General features: G+C 39.1%; 1 long non-coding RNA gene across 1 annotated transcript in view; it reads right to left on the bottom strand.

Moving 5' to 3' along the window:
- Nucleotides 1–3,877: 3,877 nt before the first annotated feature.
- LOC108448714 overlaps nucleotides 3,878–7,410 on the bottom strand; it is a 19,835-nt gene continuing 16,302 nt past the window's right edge. Inside the window, exon 4 of the long non-coding RNA XR_001864695.1 lies at nucleotides 3,878–5,005. This is a non-coding gene — a long non-coding RNA (uncharacterized LOC108448714). The remainder of the gene's footprint in view (nucleotides 5,006–7,410) is intronic.

Below are 7,410 nucleotides of genomic sequence, written 5' to 3'. Positions count from 1 at the left end.
TACTGTATACTTTTTCTGACATGTTAGATTAACTTTCAGCCGCAGGCCAATCTGTCAAAGAAACAGGGAATGTCTCCTGCTATGACAGATTTGCCAGAGGCTGAGGTTTGAAACAAGCTGGGTATTGCTTCTTACACAAAAGTAATTTCTCCCTACTGAAGAGAGCTATCACTGAATCAGCTGAACAGAGCCTCTGACTTGCATTACTTGGTTCTGATCAGAAAATCTGCAACAGGCATTTTTTCTAATAAACTTATATGCCACAAAGGAGCTCTGTCAGTATGACTGTGGGAGAACTTTCAGCAATATAAGGTCAAAATAATTTCCTCAAGGATATCAGGAATCCAATATCTATTTTAAGAACTTTCCCTGGTTGACTTCAGTATTGTTATCATGTTGGATGAATATACTGCTGCAGAGATAGACCCATAGGCCAGACTTTAGCGTAGAGACAGGACCCATACTATCATCCTGGCATCTGCTACAAAAATAGCCACCCCACTTCTTAAACCTGACTCAATTTACTGCATGAGCTGAACAAAACTGTGATCTCTGCACCCCACTTGTCCCGCCTTGGCTGTGGCGCTGAGGCACTCGAAGCTGCTGTACACCCTGAATGTCCCCTCACAGCGGAGCTTCTTCCAGGGCCGTATCAAGAGCCAGCTCTCAAAGCAAGTCCAGGTGTGTAGCAAAGCCTGGGATCCCTGCAGAAATGGCTAAACAGGAGTGTCTGTCACAGGCGGCCCCTGAGAAGTGATCTGGGAATGGCAGAGCAGCCTCTGCTGCTGGGCAGCTCACGGGCTGAAAGGAACTCACACTGTGCTGTCAGGCTCCTTTTGGGACAGACTGCTGTCTTCTCTCTTCAGGACTGACTGGCAGAAGGTGTGTGAATAACACAGGGAGTATTATGAGAGAAAAGGGAGGATTAGGCTGGGATTCCTTGCTGCTTCTGTTGCCTTCTGTGATGTGAGTGTTCAACGCTGCGAGCAGTGCACTCTACAAGCTGGGGAAGTGGTATCAGTCTGTTGTTTTACCAGACTTCAGTACCCCTTACATGCAAGTCAGACCCTAGCATAGTATAAGATTGGGGCTTAATGAAGGAATTAATACATACTCTCTTCAGGCAGGTGTCATAAAAAAGAAGGGACTTAACCCATGTAATGGACCCCTTATGGCAGTGGAATAGCTGAAGCTCTCCCTATTTCCATAGACTAATTTAAGTCATTACAGCTGTATTACCTTATGCCAGCCAAGGATCTGACCCAATTAAATTGGAATAACAAACCATGTTAATTTTAAGACTTTCTCCAGGAATGCGTGTCTGCCTTATTACTGGTTACTGATCACAAACTTCATGAGCTGCTGGTTATAATTTAATTCCCCCCTTATGAAGTGGAATCCCTATTTGGAGTTACTTAAATACGTATTTATATATTTTAAAATGTTGTGAACAGTAAATGGATGTGATACCAATTAATATTATCATAGTTCCCAGAGGCTGTAGTTTCCCCTTACAGCTGTGGTGAGGTGGGAAGTCTAGCTCAATACTGTTTCTTTACTGAAGTGCGGGTAGAGTTCTTGGGTGTGTTTTAAGAAGAAAACAGTGTTCATCTGTTGAAATCTTGAGGGCTTCTGAGGAATAATAAAGCCTAGAAGCTTGCAGGTTTAAAAGTTCAAGAAGTGCCAAAAAATAAGAAGTTTTCACATGTACTTGAAGTTGCAGAAAACAAAGTGTCATGTGGGCTGGGGATCTCCTGCTGGATCTGAGGTAGGTACTTTTTGATTTGAGGTAGTATGGCTGTGCCTTAATGCAGCTAAAACTTTAGCCCACTGTGGATATGTATATACGTGCCTGCAGTCAGAGCTGAGCAGTAGAAACCCTTTTGCTGACACGCACATCAGCCTGGAAATTGTACCCTGTGTCAGAGCTTCTTACTATAAAAAAAATCAGCAGAGAGCTGGGAGGAAAAATAAGAAAAAAAATCCCTGAATTAAATGTACAGATTAAATCCTTGATGCGCTATCCATACTGTGAAAATGTCTCCAGCTTTGCTAAACTGTAGACTTGATAGTTGTCACAACCCCCTTGTGGCATTGCCCCATCTCTCTGCAGTTTTAATGACTGCATGCAGAAGAGTGTTCCTGGTCACCTTTATGTTGCCACCAGAACAGGAGAGGTGCAGCTAAACCATTAATACTGTGACTCTACCCTGTCTGTCCTGCTCCAGCCTGTCTGCAATTGGCCTTTTAGTAGTCACCATCAAAATTAAACAAGATATGTTATACTGACATAGTTTAGTCTAAACTCTTTGTGGTTACTTCTGCTTTATAAATAATGAATTGTTTGTGACCAATACTGATTGCTGTTGGTTGAACAGGACACTTGATACCTTCTTGTGGACTGGAAGGCACCTTACTCATCTGCAGGCATTCAGGGTAGCTGCAACACACATGCAGATTACAGCACGCAGTAGTGGTGCCACAGTGCTTTTTGTTCTTCTGAATTGCCTCCAGGACCACAGTCTCAGCTCTTGAAACAGGCTGAGAGGACAGGATTGCAAAACCCAGTAAACAGACATTGATGGTGGGAGCTTTTATGCTTTTTCTGGCCGCTACACTCACTGGTGTGCTGTGGAGTGTTAGGAGACTAAATTGCACTTTGGAAAAACAATGAACAAAGTAAATGACATGCTGTGTTACCCTTGGCTGGGCTTTTTAATAGCGTTTGTTTGCTTACTTGCTAATTTGCAAGGTCTGGTAGTTGCAATTGGCCTCCTAGTCCTTAGCACTTAAAATTGGTGCAGTCCTATCGTATCAGAGGGACAAGCAAGTCAAGAAGAGAAGCATTCCATGTTGAGGAATCTACAGGAAAATGGCTTGCATTTCTGGCAATTTCATTTTTGTTTAATTCTTAGTTCATTCCCTTGCATGTAAATAACTGTCTAAAAATGAAAAGTCTCTCCTAGTCTTCAGTGAAGGTGATCTCTTGTTATTGTTACTTAGAATGCCTCCACTGTGGGCCTTCTATTATTTTTATGATGGTGTAAGTAATGTGTCATCTCTGTAGCATCTGCACAAGGTTTGCTGAAAATTAAGCTGGTTTAGAGGATTATATTTCAAGTCTGTCATAGCAACTTCAGTGGTGATGTTCTTTTAAGCAAATTGTTCTGAAGTTCTTATGTGTTCAGTTGGGGGTTTTTTTGAGAGAGAAGAGATGGGGAATACATTCACTTTGAAACTCAATAAAATCATTGTCTTATGAAACCTATCTGGATTTTAAAAAACCACTAGTGGATAACACATCATATGTCCTATCATCAAGCCATTCCTACCTGACACTTTGCATGAAAGGATGATCTTTTGTTATAAACAGTGATAAGAGCTCTCAGAAATTCCTTTTCCAGCGCTTCCTAGTTTTCCATGGACTTTCTGAAAAGGTTGTTATCATAACCTTAAAAGTTATGAAAGTGTTGTTTTAAAGCAAGACATTAAGTAAACATTCTTAATGATATTTTACTGCTTTATAAAATAAAGATCTCCAAAGTTTCAATCCATAGATGCATACTGAATAAACTAGACACACCCATGTACATAAGAAATCAGTCCTCTATTGCTGGAAGTCAAGAGAATAGTTGCTGTTTTTTTCCCTGAAGAACAGGAGTAATTTATGAAGTGATTCTCTGGACTGTGTTTAGTCTCTTTAGGAAAAAGAATAGAATAATGCTTCTGAGAAAGAATATCAGCCAAATCAGATGTTGTCCTTGTATTGAAATTATTGCTACCAGTAATATTCTGTTTCTTAGTGCAGTCATTTTTTGCTGTCCAGAACCCTCTAATTATGGCAGGTTTTTCATCTGAGGCTGGTGACAGACAAGGTTATTCAGTGTTTGGAGCTGACTCCCCTTTCCATCTGTTACATGATCTTCTGTTCCTATAGATGCCAGATGAATATTTCTTCCTTATTTTCTGGTTTCTTTTATTCTGTAACATGCCACTGCATAGTTTCACATTTAAAATTCCTACTATGATATAAACCAGCTTGAATACAGAAAACATTTTATTCAGGAACACTTTATTTTCTTTTATTGTTCAGCTAAGAAAGAAGAGAGTAAGGTGGATTCCTCCTTCACATATTAAGATTAGCTGAAGAAAGTGACAGATTCTTTCCCTTCTGCTCTAAAGTGGCTCTATGGGCTGGTTTACATAAGTTTTTCTGGCCTGATTCTTGGTTTTATAGTTTAGGATTCCCCTTTATTCATGCTTCACGGACAGAAGTAGAGTAAGTTATACTGATACAGGTCATTTTGTTTGAGTTTAAAACGGTGAACACCTGGGAATGGAAGGGGATGACTTGTATCCTACTGTTAAAATTGTATCACAAAATTGGTTTTAGTGGGAGTTATCTGATATGCTTAACTGAGAGGTTTTTCTGTTTGGGAATGAGGCAGGCAATTTCATTACTGCTGTATGTCTTAGCCTCTTCTTATCTTAGCTTTATTATACAACCCCCATTATCACAGACCCTCAGCAATCCATGCTTACTAATGGACTGCTTTTACCTTTTGTCTGGAAGGCCACTATGAAGATGGAAAACAGGATCACTTGACTGATTAAAGGCCAAGTTTGGACCACCTAATATCTGTGTCTAGTTTACATATACTGAATTTATTACTGAATTTAAATGCAGAAAATCAGTTGGTGATTAAAACTTTGTGCTGAGGTTCTTCTCATGATGCCCCAGAACTGCAGGTTGATCCATTGAGATGACAAAGATTTTTCAATTTTATTAATATATTATAGAAAAAAAATCAGTGTGGGCTATGCTAGTCAGAGGAGATGCTTCACAAGAGCCTGAGATACTCTTTGCATATGCCTTTGGGAAGAAGATGGCTGAAAATTCACCTTAACAAGGGTAGTCTGATGTAGCTCAAGGCATGGGGAATTGCTGGCTTGCTTTTTTGTTTGCAGCATGTCTTTGAGGATTCATCTTCTCATGCACTTCTTCCTGTCAGGAGGGGGGAGGAAGGGATGAGAAGCATTGTCAGATTCAATCAGCCCTTAACCTTACTAAACTGAACAAGTATATATATGTGTGTGTGTGTGTGTGTATCTGTATATATCAAATGTATGTGTGCATAAAATTATTGTTCCACTCCCATTTGTAGACATTATTGCACTTCCACCACTTCAATATAACTGCTGTGGTGTTTACCCAAGTACATATATTACTGGGTTTATTCTTCTCCTTGTCTGAATTCTCTGTAAACCTGGTTTCCTGCATGTATGTTCCTTTGTTCCACCAGTCTACACCCACCTTCTTTATCTTTTAAAAAAATGTATTGGAAAACATATCATTAAACTGTAATCCTGTCCAGTCTGTAAAGGTTCTCTCTATTCTTCTAATGGCCTGGTATCTCACAGGCTGGTCTGAACAGACTTTGTAGACAGCACATCTGCTGCTGTTCAGAGCACAGTTCTGCTTCGACTGCAGCACAGCCAGGTTTGGAATAATTTTCTCTCTTCAAACCAAATATATTAACATTTGAAATGATATTATGCTGTATGACTCACTTTAAAAGATGAGAGAAAAAACCATAATTGGCTAAATAGTGTGAAACTTGTGTGCAACATCTGTGCCAGCTTTTGGGTCCTTCTTAGTTTAACTGATTTGCCAGCCACTGTAGGTATATTGTTTGGCTAATGCCTGATGTAGAGGTGACTATGGAAATACATGCCTCCCTGCTCTGTGTCTCAAGAGCATTGTCTCTCCTGTAGATTCTTTTTTTTTTTTATTATTTTTTTATTACTTGGTTGTTAATTTGAAGGTGAACTGCAGTAATGGCCTTGGTAGGGAAATGGTTCCCTTGTTTTTCCAGATATATAGCTATGCCTCTTTTCAAATTCTACATCATCCCAGGTAGTTTTGAGTGATATTTAAACTATTTAAAAGCTAGTTTTAATATTCAAGGATTGTGATACTGACTCATGTGATATTTTATGACAGTTATGTCATCTGTAGTCACTAAATTTAATGCACTTCCCAAAATTGTCTGGTGGTGACCTTGTTCCTGAGGTTGTTGCGAGTTCTAGCTAAAATTTGTAGAGTATTTCCAGATTCTGAATTTCAGGGTGGCAATGAACCATATCAGAGAGATTTGAGAAGACTGTGTTTCTACAGAGCTTGTGAATCCACAAATGTATTAAACAATACAGTCTGACAAAGATGGTGTGAAGGAACTAAACAAAACCTTTGTTCCCCAGCCAAGGACAGTTTAACATTTGTATTAGCATGTTTCAGACAATGGATAGTTTGGTGTCTGAGGTCATGAATTTTTTGAAGTAGCCATACCATGTCACATTTCTCTTTGATCCGCACTTAAATTTTCATATACTTCTATATGTTGCTGGCTGAGGGCCAATAGTTTTCTATCATGAGAAATGGGTGCTGAATTAGATTTGCTTTTTTTACCCAGCTCTGAAAAGATGTGCATTATCAAAGCAGTTGTTTGGGTCAGAATAAGAAAAGATAGTTCTGTAGGGAATACGCCTAGCAAAGCAATGCCATAAATAGGTCTCGTGTCAGTGTTTGCTATAGTGTCTTGATATGTGTCGTCGTGAATTATATATTATTTCAGATTTATCACTTCTTCCACTGATAAGGGACATTGCTTCTTTGAGTGACTTTTCTTCATGACGTAAAAGATTTACTGATACATTGAAATTCCCTGTATTGGAGATTCAGATGAACTTTGGAAACTTGAGATAAGAACTATAAGTCTGCTATAAACTAGGATGCCATTTCTCAAAGTGTGTATTTGACAGAGCTTGCACTAGCTTATTCTTCTGCTTCTCATTTGGGTGCATCAGAAGAGATTTTCTTTTCAACAGTATGAACCAAAAATAAAAACCTAAATGTGGATCATACAGTATATATATATTCTGGGGTAGAGAGCTTAATTTAATTTAAGCTCTTTATGCAGAGTTGTCTTCACTTGAACACATTTGAAGATAAGATTGCTCAGTGGATGGCATAAGGGCAGTGGGCAGGGAAGGCACTACAAAGCTTCCATCAAAAAACCCCAACTCTACTTTTTACGTGGAAGGAGGCCTAGTATATCCTTGATCTAAAAATCCCACCTGCAAGGTTTAGCTTGCATGGGAGAATAAGTGGGACAATATTAGTCCATGGATCCCCAACAGGACTTTCTCCCTAAGGAGATACCCATGTATGGGAGACCCTTGAACAGATTTGTGCAAGGAGATTCTGAAAACTGTGTAAAACTATTTTTCTTTCCCAGCATTAGTAGGGTTGTAAGCAGTGTAAAGATACTGGTAATGATATACCTGGACTTGATTTTTGATATCCTAAACTTATAAAAAAATCTTTATTGAGCTATAGAAAGGAAAGAG

This window comes from Corvus brachyrhynchos, unplaced genomic scaffold, assembly GCF_000691975.1.
Source record: "Corvus brachyrhynchos isolate BGI_N302 unplaced genomic scaffold, ASM69197v1 scaffold97, whole genome shotgun sequence".
Lineage (NCBI taxonomy): Eukaryota > Metazoa > Chordata > Aves > Passeriformes > Corvidae > Corvus > Corvus brachyrhynchos.
The sequence above is the reverse complement of the archived record's forward strand: the minus strand, read 5'-3'. Positions and strand labels throughout refer to the sequence as shown.